The sequence below is a fragment of the Muscardinus avellanarius genome (assembly GCF_963383645.1).
Source record: "Muscardinus avellanarius genome assembly, chromosome: 14".
NCBI classification, from domain to species: Eukaryota; Metazoa; Chordata; class Mammalia; order Rodentia; family Gliridae; genus Muscardinus; species Muscardinus avellanarius.
The window spans coordinates 78,978,364-78,991,732 of NC_137800.1; positions in this window are offsets into that span (position 1 = coordinate 78,978,364).

Sequence of the window (13,369 nt, forward strand, 5' to 3'; positions counted from 1 at the left end):
AAAGGTGTTACCAAAACTCAGCATAAAAAATTCTGAAGACATAAAAATGTTAAGGCGGTACAAATACTCCATATAATACTATGCTAGTGGATACATGTTGTTAATATGCTTGTCAAATCTCATAAAATATATACCAAGAGTGAACCCTAATATAAGCATTGGACTCTGAATGATCATGATGTGTCAGTAAGCTCATCAGCTGTAACAAACATACCTCTCTGATAGGGAATGTGGCTAGTAGAAGCAGCTTCCATGTGCCAGGGCAGGAAGCATAGGGAAATCTCCATAATATCCCCTCAATTTTGCTATAAATCTACGATTGCTCTACATATAAATTCCAGCATTTTTTTAAGAAAGTGAAATCACAAATATTTAAAAATACTAAGACCCTCTTTTGTCTTTCTCTTCTAATGGAGGAAGAAATGTAAATAAAGATGAAAGGACAGTGCAGGTGGGGTTTTAATGGACTTACAGTACATTTCACATGAAAATAGATCCATAAGAATTTCTGTACATGGAGGGACAATCAATCACAGCAGGACCTAAGTGATGAGAACTTCTTTAGATTTTTCATATAGTTATTACCAACTGACAATAAAGTCAGATTTAATTTCAGAGAAGAGCAAACATGCAAAAAAAAATCCTGTAGTAGTCAAACTCTCAGCAACCTAGTGAGACTCGGTTTCAAAAAGAAAATAGGGTTGGGGGTGTAGCTCCAAGGTTCAATCCCCAGTACAGCCCCCAAAAAGAAAGAAAGAAAGAGAAGCCCCTCCTAGGATATTATCCAGGTCCAATTTGGACATTTCTTGAAATTAAAACAATGAATTTGCAGCTTTTAAGAGTGAATATTTTTCATATGGCTCTTGAATTAGTGGTAGAAGTGGTAACTTGTAGGATATGATAAGGAGTTTATAATGTAAGATAATTTAAAGAAGACTTTGGACAGAGTCCATTGCAATCAAGAAAAGAATTGTGCTTTCCACTTTCCACTATGCATTCTGGATTCCAAGTCTCACATACACCTGTTGGCATTTTCGGAATGTGTGGCCATCTGTTTTTAGTTATTTTAAAGATATAAGGCATTTAATTTCCTAGGGATATATTATTTCTATTCTTTAAGTCTTAGCACTGGTCCTGAACTCAAGGAAATTACTAAAGGATAAAGCACAAAACCACATAATTCCAAACCTTACTAACTTGGCCACACAAGTCTGCCATGCCAACTTAAGTCTTCTTAACACCTGGATGGTGAATAAATCACAGTGGCCAAAAGGAAAAGTAGAACCCTGATCAATTATCCTCCCTCCCTGGAAGGAAGAGTACCTTTAAGATTGGAGGATCCTTTCCCAAGATGATGTTGGCTAGGGATTAGTGTGGTGATAACCACCTCTGATTTCTGCCCAGTGCTGCTGGTCCCTCACCTCACTGCCTGTCCTGACCAGACTTCATTTTACCGAGTGTGATGCAAAAAGCAACCAGCATGCTGCAGTGACCCTCTTCCGAGAGCATTGCTTTTTGGCGCATTTGTCTTCAATGACAGACTTTCCATGGACTCATTTCTCCCTAAAATGTCATTGTTTCAACCTCCAGTACCAAAAAAAAAAAAAAAAAAATTGTGACACTAGTACCTGGTGAACATATCACTTATCACTTGAGCTTACATATTTATCACTCTTGGTTAAGCAAAGTTTAATACAATTCCCAAGGCAGCCTATTTGTTTATCTTGTTAACAGTAGCTGGCAAATGCAAGAGTATATATTTTTAAAAGGAGTACTTTATTTTTTTTTTTTTTGCAGTACTAGGGGTGGAACCCAAGGGCATTTTACTTCTGAGCTACACTCCCAGCTTTATTTTTTTTAATCTTTATTTTGAAATAGGGTCTCACTGAGTTGCAAAGGGCCTCACTAAGTAGCTGAGGCTAGCCATGAACTGTAATCCTCCTTTCTCAGCCATCAGTGCTGGGATTACAGGTGTGTGCCACCATGCCTACCCTTAAACAGTACTTTCAGCAATCAACCATTTTATTTATTTATTTTGAGTGCTGGGGATCAAATGTAGGGGCTCACACATACAGGGAAAGTACTAAACTATATACAACAGCTCCAAATTTGAATCTTACTACCTTATTCATGATGATAATAAGACCATGATAAAAGCTTTAAAGACAACATTTATTATTGATGCAGTAAGAAAAATTAATTAGTAGTAAGTCAGGAATATGAATTGATAATTAAAGCGATATGGGAAGTTGTATTTCCTCAGACTTAACTGGCTTACTTAATTTGGTAGCTTGGAACAACACCTTTGATTATCAATAGTAGGTTGGGCAGTCCAGGGAATCAGATGTGCTTTCTTCTGGCTCTGTGGTTCTCAAAAAAAGTTCTATTGACATTTGCATGCAAAGAGACTTCCTTTGCACAATGTCTAGTATATGCATTCGGAATGTTTAACCTACTACCTGCAGTTGGGTCCCTCCAGGCATTCTGAGGACCAGAAACCCTGTCCTTTTCACATAAGTTTTGAAGTCACACTACCACTGTGTATCAGAAACTTTGCTCTTGTGGGGTTATACTGACCTAATTTGTGAGGGAGTTAGCTTTGAATAACAGTGTTATATAAGCTGGTGAATATTCGATGACTCAGAGTGCATCATTGCCAGTCCTTCTGACTGAGAATTAACTGTCCTTTGTATCTGGATGCCTCTCATCCTTGTATCTTGTTGTACTGATGAAGAGCAACCCATTGACCTCTCTTACGGATTTCCTTTGTCACCCACAAAGTATCACACAGATGTAAGGAGGATTGTTGGGAGTTCTTTAGAAGTCTTCAATGTAAATCCCTCTAGAAAATCTGCTAGAATAATTTAAGAAGTCACTTTCTAAATATTACCTATGAAAAGGAAATTGGCTTATTCTTGAACAAGTATAATAATTTTAGTATAAGAATCACAAATATAAATGAGTTTAACTTACTTCTGAACAATTTTAATGGGGAGATTAAGTAAAAGGTTAAGGTTACATGTTATCTTTAAAAAAATAAAAGGATATAAGTGCCATAGGAGACATTTGTCTTATGCCTAGTGGCTTGGGATTTGAACTTAATCATAGCCTCACTAGACTTTGTTTTTCTCATTTATAAGATGAACATTTCCACGTTATCAGGTAGGATTAACATTGAATCATCCTTAATATCCTGTTAATCAGTTAAAAACTAGCAACCAGCAAAAAAAAAAAAAAATCCACTGAATAAATATCTCCAGAATCATGTATTACAATGTTCAAAGAATGGAATTTGATCACAGAAAAATGTTAACTGGGTCTTGTTTTTATATTACTATGTCAGCAGCTATAGTCAGGAAAGGCTAATTTGCATAATGATAACTGTGAAATTCTGGGGAAGGTAGCAATGACATCATTTTCATATGGGATTCAAATTTCTTATGAAAGTTCCAATGAGATCATATGGATTAGGGTGGATTTGCTCAGCTCTTTTTGGTGTGTGGGATTGTGAGACACAGTGCTGTCAATCACATGGAGTCTAGACATGATACCACCAGCCGCCAATTCACTCTAGGAGCCCGTGAGGTGTTAGCTGCCCTGCCTTTCAATTGTGTTTTGAGGATGATGTAATTAAAAATGGAAGACAAGAGAGGTGTTATGTAAACTCTTATCTTTTCTGTCTCCTCGTAGAGTGGATTTATAGTTCTTAAGAAAGGCTAAGAAAATTTAGTACTTGCCAATGGTGCATTTGTGCTCATTGTCTTAGCTTGAATTCTTCTTGATAGAGTTCATGAGTTTTGAGAATGAAAGACTTTTTAACTCTTTGACCCATGGTATATAAAGTTTTAAAAAAAATGAGCCAGGAATGGTGGTAATATCAGTACTTGGTATTAATCCTCTTGAAACAGAAGGACTCCCGATTCGAGACTTACCTCAGCAATTTAGTGAGACTCTTCTTGTAAACAAAAAATAAAAAGGGCTGAGAGTGAAGCTTGAAAATAGCATGCCCATGAGTTCAATCCTTAGTACCAATGGAAAAAAAAGTAATAATTAATTCCCTATTTCTCTGGAAGTTCAATTTTATGCCAGCTTCTGTGTTAGAGGGTTAAAAAATATATATATATATATATATATATATATATATATATATATATATATATATATATATATATGAATGACCTGGACCACCCTCAATGGTTGCAGAATATACAGAGAAAGTACATATTCAAACAAATAATTGCAATCCACTACAATTATTAGGATGGGAAAAGGTATAGTCATAGAATAGAAAGCAGACAACCCGTTAAAAATATCTGCTTTCCATTAGAAATAGTTCTCGATCCTATTGTCTGAGTGAATAGGAGGTATTTTACAGAGGAGAGAGGGAGGGAGGGAGGGAGAGAGATAGAGATAGAGATAGAGAGAGAGAGAGAGATCCAGATCCAGAAGAGATGTGAGAGTAGGGGGGTAGGGGAGTTTGAGCCTCATGGAGTGTTGAGAAGAAGAGTACCTTTGGTAGAGGCAGGGTGGATGGGGCACTAAGGAGCTTGGTGTAGTGAGGCACCGGCAAGATGCAGGGAGCTGGAGCTTGGTTACAAATAGAGAGGTTGATATGGAACAGGCTCTAGAACTAGACTAGATATTTTTGTGTTGGGCCCTGATTCCTAACATGGAGCTCATTTATCCCAAGGTTAAACATGAACTTGTCCTCCGATGTTCAAGGTTTCTTAACATAGAGCATATCTTCCTTGAGCTGCAAACTTAGTCTTATTTAACTTAAAAAAATGTTTGTTAGCTGGACATGGTGGCTCAGGCTTGCATTCCCAGCATTTGGGAGGCTGATACTGGAGGATCATGGTTTGCAAATAGCCTCAAATACTTGAGGCCCTCTGTAACCCAGTGAGACCCTGTTTCAAAATAAAGAGTTAAAAATAGGGCTGGGGGTATAGCTCAGAGGTAGAATGCTTCTGTGTTCCATCTTCAGTTCTGAAAAAAAAAAAAGTTTGTTAGCAGGGCATGTGGTACACCCCTGTCACCCAAGTACACGAGGATTGTAGATTGGAGAACAACCTCAGCAAGTAGTGAGACTTTCTTCAATCTAGTGAGACCCTTTTTCAAAATAAAAACAAAATGTGGCTGGGAGTGTAGCATGGAGGTAGGAGGTTGAATGCCCCTGGGTTTAATCCCCAGTAACACACACGCGTGCGCGCGCGCGAGCACACACACACACACACACACACACACACACACACACTTTTGGATACAAATATATAGTAAGAAACAGAAAACAAGTTTATTGTAAAATTTAGAGGTTAATTACAAAATTTGAATGAAATCTCTCTAAAGGAGGGCAAGGTTGGAGCTTCAGGTCCAGAGCCCCAGAAGGTGTGGACCAGCTCTCTGGCCATTCCAGCTGCTTCAGCACAAAGGGCTCAGGATGGTTAGTGGACAGTGACAGTGTTCCTAGGCTTTCAAAACTAAATGATGAAAAAGAAGATGGATAGGCCTATTCTCCATATGAAATAGAGTTTAGCTCTTTTTTTGGTGATAATCAGAAGTATTTGCCAGAAAATAATTAAAGTTTCTTATTGGTATTGAAAGCCTCGTCCATTATAGGACTTCCTGGGCTTATCAAGCTCAAAGAATAAAATAAAAGGCTCCTTTGTTGCAAGAGAAAGCCCAGCAGAGTTTCACATGACTCTTTAGAGAGCAGGGATTGTAGCATTGGGACAGGCAGCCACCTGCCCTGCGCAGACCATTCAGTCAGCTGGAGGAGTCTGTGACTACTAGTATCTAAGCAGTTTTGTCATGCAAAGAAGTGACATTTTATATCATATTTCAGCACGATTATAAAATGGCAAGAGTTAAATAAAACATTATCTCAACATGAAACCAAAGGAGATATGTAACAACAATGATTATTTTCCCTCGAGTTCCCCCTTATTCGTGACCCACATGGATATTATTTAATTTTTAAGGGAGTAATTGATAATCTTTTTATTTAAAAAATGATTTCTTCAAAGGAATTCAGTAACAAATGTCACATTCAGAACAAACTGAGTTCATAATTACTTAGCTTAATTGAAAATACTGATAACACAAAGGGGAACAGAAAATCATTTAACTCAGTGTTATTTTAGCAAACCACTCAGGAGAAACATTGTCATCTTAAAAAAAAAAATCAGGTGTTTAAAGTTCCAGTCACCATAAGAGGAGCCAAAAAGCCTTTGTTTAATTTCTGAAGAGAAACAGTGTGGTCAGTCAGTGGGCGCAATAGTGATGTTAACAAAAAATATACTTTCTGTTCCTACTTCAGACAATTAAAATCTCCTTGATCCTGGCAAAATTGCTTCATTTCTCAGCCTCATCTCTCTCTCTCTTGATGTGATGGACATAAAAGTTTACCCATTTTCTTAGATAGGTGTTCAAAGGGGACAAGGTCTACAAAGTATTTGATGCAAATGGGAATTAGCATTATTATTCTGTAGCTTAGTGACCATCAACAGTCTCTCATGGATTATGTTGAATCTTCCATTCTTTTTTGTGGAATTTAAAGGACCAGTGTTGTGCAGGTAAGTTTATCATGCTTTGGATAGATTGTTCCATATCTCGAAATTGAATTTTAATTTCCACATTTTGAAGTTTTCATATTGCCTGCTCGTGATTTTGTGGTAGTCATGTTTTCACAATTGAGAAAATTAATGTCATAAAATAAAAAGTAAGACAAATGTATGGCAGCCATGTTGCTCCCCAAATTTTAAAATACAGAGGAAGAAGAAAGAGTAGCCATATTGTTATCATCTGCATACAGCTGCTATTAACTGCTTGGGATGTTTCCCACCAGTCCTCCCTCATATGTATTATCATAGAATATTGGTGGAATTTTTCAAATAACATTATAATAATTTTTTAGATAGGGTGATATGCTTTCTGTCTCATCCCCAACATGTAAATCAGAGGTTAGCAACTTTTTCTCTATGAAGCCGGAAAGTAGAAATGTCTGTATTAACATTGACTCAATTCTGTAAATAAAGGAGCCATGGACAGTACCTAAGTGCATAAGTGATACCATGTTCCCATAAAAAGTACTCAACAAACATAGGCTGGGTGTTGGGCACAGGGTCTTGATCTAGATGATTATGTTATTTGATCATCTTGTCTACTTCATGGAACAGTGTATTCGAGGAACCTAGACTTCTTATTACCGACTTACTTCTTTGTTTTATTGATCTTCTGGATATATTTTATGTTTTCTTCTTTAAAAATGTTTTATGGGTGTATTATAGTCATATAATGGGGTACAAGATGATAGAGGCATACATGCACACATCACTCAATTCGCCCTTACAAAATTACTTACTTTATCAACTTACTTTTCAAAGGCTTATGAACTTCAAAATAAATTAATATCATATTAAAATAAAATAATATAATAAATATATAATAATAAATATAAATAATATGTTAAAATAAAGTTAAATTAATATTAAAATAAAATAATAGATGTGTTTTCACATTTTAGAAATGGATGTGTTTTCACATTTTAGAAATTTTAGTTGATCTACTCACTACGTACTTGTGACTGCTCAAAAAAAAACCTTCCCATCATCAGACCTGACTATATTTTTAGTGAGAAAATTTGACATCTATTTTTGTGTGTGTGTGTGTGTGTGTGTGTGTGTGTGTGTGTGTGTGTGTGTGTTACTGGGAGTGGAATGGAACCCAGGGGCTTTTCGACCTCTGGGATATACTCCCAGCCCTATTTTATACTTTTATTTTGGGAACAGGGTCTCACTAAGTTGCTGAGAGCCTCACTAAGTAGCTGAGGCTGGCTTTGAACCTGTGCGATCCTCCTGTCTCAGCCTCCCAAGCACAGGGATCACAAGCGTGCACCACCACGCCCGGCCTTAACATCTACTTTTAACAATATATGTAGACACAATACCAAAACATGCCTAAGAGAAAATGTTTCCTCTAGCTCTCTCAGATGCTTGCTCCCCTTCCCAGAAATGCCACATCTGTCCAGTTCTTGTGCATCTTCTTAGCTATTGTTTATTCATATTCAAGTAGAGAAAGTATTGATGCTTTCTCTACTTGAAGAAGTGCTACTGCATTTCTTCGATGATCATTGACCTTGATATTTTTATTTTTATGCAATATTAGGTACTTATCTTTAAATTAATAAAAATTTTCCATGATGTTTTTGATATTTGTATGCATTATGGAATTATTAAATCAAGATAACAAATCTAGCAATTGATATTTTCAATTTTTCAGAAATACATATTTTCCCTTTTTATTGTCTTGTTTTAGTGAGATTTCAAAGTCTATTTTGCATACCATTATTATTTCCTAAGTTATTCTTATGTTGTTTATTTCTCAAATCAGTTTTAGTGTTTTCTTTTGAGCCTACGTCTATATTACTTATTTAGCCCTCATTTCTTTCATTCCATTGGATAGATAAAATATTATTTCATTGGTTTGAAATTTTCATACTCTTTTCATCTCCTAATGTTTACATGTAACTTATTAAAACTCACTCTCGCCGGGCGTGGTGGCGCACGCTTGTAATCTCTGTGCTTGGGAGGCAGAGACAGGAGGATCGCGCAGGTTCGAAGCCAGCATCACTGGTTTAAGAGACCCTGTTTCCAAATAAAAATATAAAAAATTACTGTCTGGGAGTGTAGCCTGGAGGTAAAAGAGTTTCCAGGAACCCCATTACCACCACCATAAAAAAAAAAAACTCACTCTCAATTTCCTAAGCATAGTAATCTATCTTTCTTTCCCCAAATAAAATAAATACCTTAGCATACTTCATCTCATTATACTTTTTCCCATATCTCTAAAATTTAATTATGAATTTTCAATATATTTTTATTATCGCCTTCTTTTGCTTATTTTGGCAACCATATTAAGTTTTTAAATCTTTTAAAATAGTTTTTTGGAGTTGAGGTTAGAGCAGTTGCCTAGTGTATGCAGGGCTCTGGGTTCAATCCTTAGCATGGTAAAGAAAAAAAGAATTAAAAAATAAATGAATTGATAATGAATAAAATGTTTTTCGCAGCCCTTCTTTCTCCACTACAGCTTTATTAAAGTATAATTAGACATAAAACTTGAGTACATTTAAGGTGTACACCTTGGTATTTCAACATGTGAAATCGTCTTAGTAATGAAGGCAGTGAGCATTCCCATTACCAGACTTGACTATTTTTGTCGTAGTGAGATTATTTAGCAACTTTCAAGTATAAAATACATTATTACATATTAGTATATATAATAGTCATTATGCTGTACACAAGATTTTTTAACCTCCTAGCTGAATGTATTCACCTTACAGTGGAAAGTTTGTGCCCTTTGACCAACTTACCTTCATTTCTCCCACCCCTCCATCTCTGGCAACCACCATACTCCTGTACCTGTGAGTTCAACTTCTTCAGATTCCACATGGAAATGAGATCATGTAGTAATTGTCTGTCTGTGCCTGGCTTATTTCACTTAGTATAAGGTCTTCCAGGTTTATCTACATTGCTGTTAAAGAAAGAATTCCTTCATTTTAAAGACCAAATAATAATCCATTGTATATATTTACCACATTGTCTTGATTCATGGATGGACATTATTTAGGGTGTTTCCACATCTTGGCCATTGTAAATGTTGCTTCAATAAATATGGAGTCCAGATATCCGTTCAAGATAGTGACTTTATTATTTTTTTGATATATAGCTAGAATTGCTGAATCTTATGGTAGTTCCATTTTTAATTTTAAAGAAACTTCCATACTAATTTTTGTAATAGTGTACTAATTTATATTCCTATCAATTAGAGCTCCATTTTCTCCATATTCTCAACAACACTTGTTACCTTCTGGCATTTTAGTAAAAGCCATCCTCACAAGAGTTAGATAATATCTCATTATGATTTGGGTTTGCACTTCTCTAATGATACGAGAAGTTAAACACCTTTTCATAAAACTATTGGCCATTTCCATGTCCTCTTTAGAAAAATAAAGACAATAACATCAATATAGTAAGCAAGGAGGACCACATCACACTAAAAACTTTCTGCCCGGTGAAAGAAATAATAAAATGCAAAGACAACCAATGGAATGGGAGAAATATTTGCCAACTATATATCTGATGAGGGCTGTGTGTCTAGGGAAAAGCAAACTGCCTGTCTTTCTCTGTTTTCTCCCCACAACCACGAGTACAGAGGACTTCAGTGTCTCCCTGAAGGTGTGGGGATTTCTCTCCACCAGCAAGGAAGCAATCAGACCTGCGTGGGATTTGACTGGGATGTCCTTGAATCCCTTTCAGTTCTGACAGTCTACCTGGAGAAAGCATCAGATCTCAAAGCTTGAACACTCAACTCCCAAAGCTGCCCCACCTTCCCATTTCAGACACCAGTCACAAGCCTCAGGTTACCTTACCTGTGCTTCTGACCTGCCAGTTGTAGTTCGGAGTTCCCATGACCTTCCCTTAGGGCTAATTAGTTTGCTTGAGCAGCTTGCAGACAATGAACATACATGCGTTCATTAGTTGTTTTTTTTTTTTTTTTTTTTAATAAAGAATGTTCCAAGGGGTACAGATGAAGAGCAGCATAGGGCAGGTTTTAAAGGGACTTTGATGACGTCCTCAGGTGTCCTGCCCTGCAGGACTGTCCCACATGTTCTTCTATTTGAAGTTCTCTCAAACACTGTCCTTTTGGGATTTTATGGAAGCCTCATGACATACGTGTGATGATTAAATCCTTGGCCATTGGTGGTGAATTTAACCTTCTTTCCCTCCTGGAGTTTGTGGATGGGAGTGAAAGTGCTGTCCTGCTTTGGAGGCTTGGGTGACCAGCTCCCATCCAGAGAATACCTTGGAGCCAACAGCCATCAGTCAACTGATACGCATGCTCAGAGGCACTTACCATTTTGAAGATTCCATGGATTTTAGGAGTTCTATGCCAGGAAAATAGAACAAAAATTTCACAATATGATGAGAGGTTAACACCCGAAACATAAGAAATTTATATGACTTACTAGCAACCAATCCCCCCTCAAAAAAAATCCCATAAACTAAATAGAAACAAATATGGACAAAGAACTTAACAGACCTCTTCCCAAAAAGATGCACAAATATCCAGGAAGGTATTTAGTTAATATTGTTTTTCATGAGTCATAATGTTCTCTTTGTTTTTAGAAACATGAGGAGTCTTCTGAGACCTTGTGTACTTATTATAACCTATCATTTAAATGATATTTAGCTTTCTATGTGATTCTGGGCATTTAGCTTTTATAACCCTCTAAACCATGAATATATTAATTTAATCTCTCCTGGGCTTATATTCTGGGTTGGTTTTAAAACCTGGCTTCAATCTAATTTTGTCTTTTGTCAGTTAAAATTAGAGCATCTCGTCTCAGTCTCTGGAAGGTTTTAAAATTCTGTTTTCCTCATCACTTTCTTACATAGTTGTGGGTTTATATTGTTGTCTTTGCTGATTCGGTGACATTCTATGAGCCCTTTTAATCAAAGAACGTTGCTTTGGTCCCTCACTGTTTGTCAGCCAGCTAAAGCAGTATGTGCCATACACACTCTTTCTAGGACTGTATTTCTGGATAACTTTTGTTGGTGTCATTTTTATCCCTGCCCCAATTTAAATGAAACCCAAGAGTCCTTTTGTCAAATATTTTCAGTTTCAACACCGTGGTGAGTTTCCAAAAAGGCTAGACAAGGAAGCAGAGGTGTTCAAGTCTTAAAACTGGAAGATATCCATTTTACATGGCAAAGATAGTTAACCTCCCTTTTATTCCTGTCTATGGAAACATTGTTCTCCATATTTTTTCCAAAAAGAAAAGAGCCATCAACCTAAATCTCTACCCTTAGCCACGTGGAATCGCCAGGAGCCTGACAGTTTCTTCAGATTAAGTTTGTAGGTAGATCTCTGTCTAGTTAGTTTTTCTGTTTGTTTTATTTTTATTTGTTTGTCCTGTACTTGAGAAAATGAGAAAAACTTATTATCTTATTGTACTGATGCTCTTCAAATACTCTCTGGGACATCTCTCCCCTTCTCATTTCTCACTGTAAAGATACAAGCCAGAAAAATTTCTTACTAGGTTGATTACAAAGACTGCCTCTCTCTAACTTCACTGCCAATAATGTTTTCAACCAGCGATCTAATCATATCTAGACCTGAGAGAAATAACACAGCCATTATGCGTGAAACCACTGGCTGGAAACCCTAGGGACAATGAATGAACTGAGTAATTCAGAGGAAGGAGGGCAACTTCATTATGATGTTCAGGAATCCTAGAGTGAATATATGGTGCTTGTTTTCTGTCTCTGGAGAAATAATAAGATTTCCAGATGTGTTCTCACTGATATAAACTAAATTATGAGGAACGTTTGCTGTCATGATGTGCCCTCCCTTCCTTATTCCTTCCTTCCTTCCTTCCTTCCTTCCTTCCTTCCTTCCTTCCTTCCTTCCTTCCTATGAACACAGAGAACAAAAAGTTCAAAACACAATTCAAAATTTCACCGCCATCATGCTAAATCATCAAATGCTGTTTTCGCTGCACATTTAATACGGTTTTAAATTTTCTTCGTTAGGCAGCAAATTAAAGCTAAATTTGTTTCATACTCATTTACTTCAAGTGGAGGGATGTTTTCTGTATTGTTGAAAGAATAGAGCAAACTGGGACTTTCATTCGTTATATTTCTCATTCAGGAAAGTGGCCTCGTTAGTATGGAGATCACTTGTATGATGTTAGTATCAGCTCTGCTGTTGAGTGTCAATCTCCTGCTTGGAGCTAAGTAGGAAGAAACAACTTGAGCCTTTGAGGCTTCAGTGTCTGATAGACAGTGCCGATAAACATGCAACAAAACATAGAATACCAACTTTAAATGCTCCCGAAGTATCTCATAGACAATTCAAGGTTTGACTCCTCTAGGGTCAGCTTCATGAGAGTTGCATATTTCGATTGGACTTCACCAGAGAGATTCATAGCTTCTCTTTTGCTTAGCTGTAACCATGTCCAATGAATCCTTCAGGAGATATTTGACGGGCACCTCCCATCTAAAGAAGTAGCAAAGCTAGAAAAGTAATGACAAGGAAAAAAAAAAGGCATGGATTCCTCTCTCTAGTATATTACAGTGTAAGAGAGCAGAGATGCTACAAAGCATAAAATAGAAAGTAGAAGACAGTGAATGCTAGTTGAAATAGTTATTTGTAAAAACCAGACTGATTCCTGTATCTTGCTGGGTGTTTCCCTGTCATCGACTCCATTCAGGGTTAGTCCTTTCTGTGATTTCAACATCAAATATGCAACCAAATGAAAATGTTTACAAGGACTTTGCAGTGAGTTTGAGGATTTGTTGGAGATGGAGGA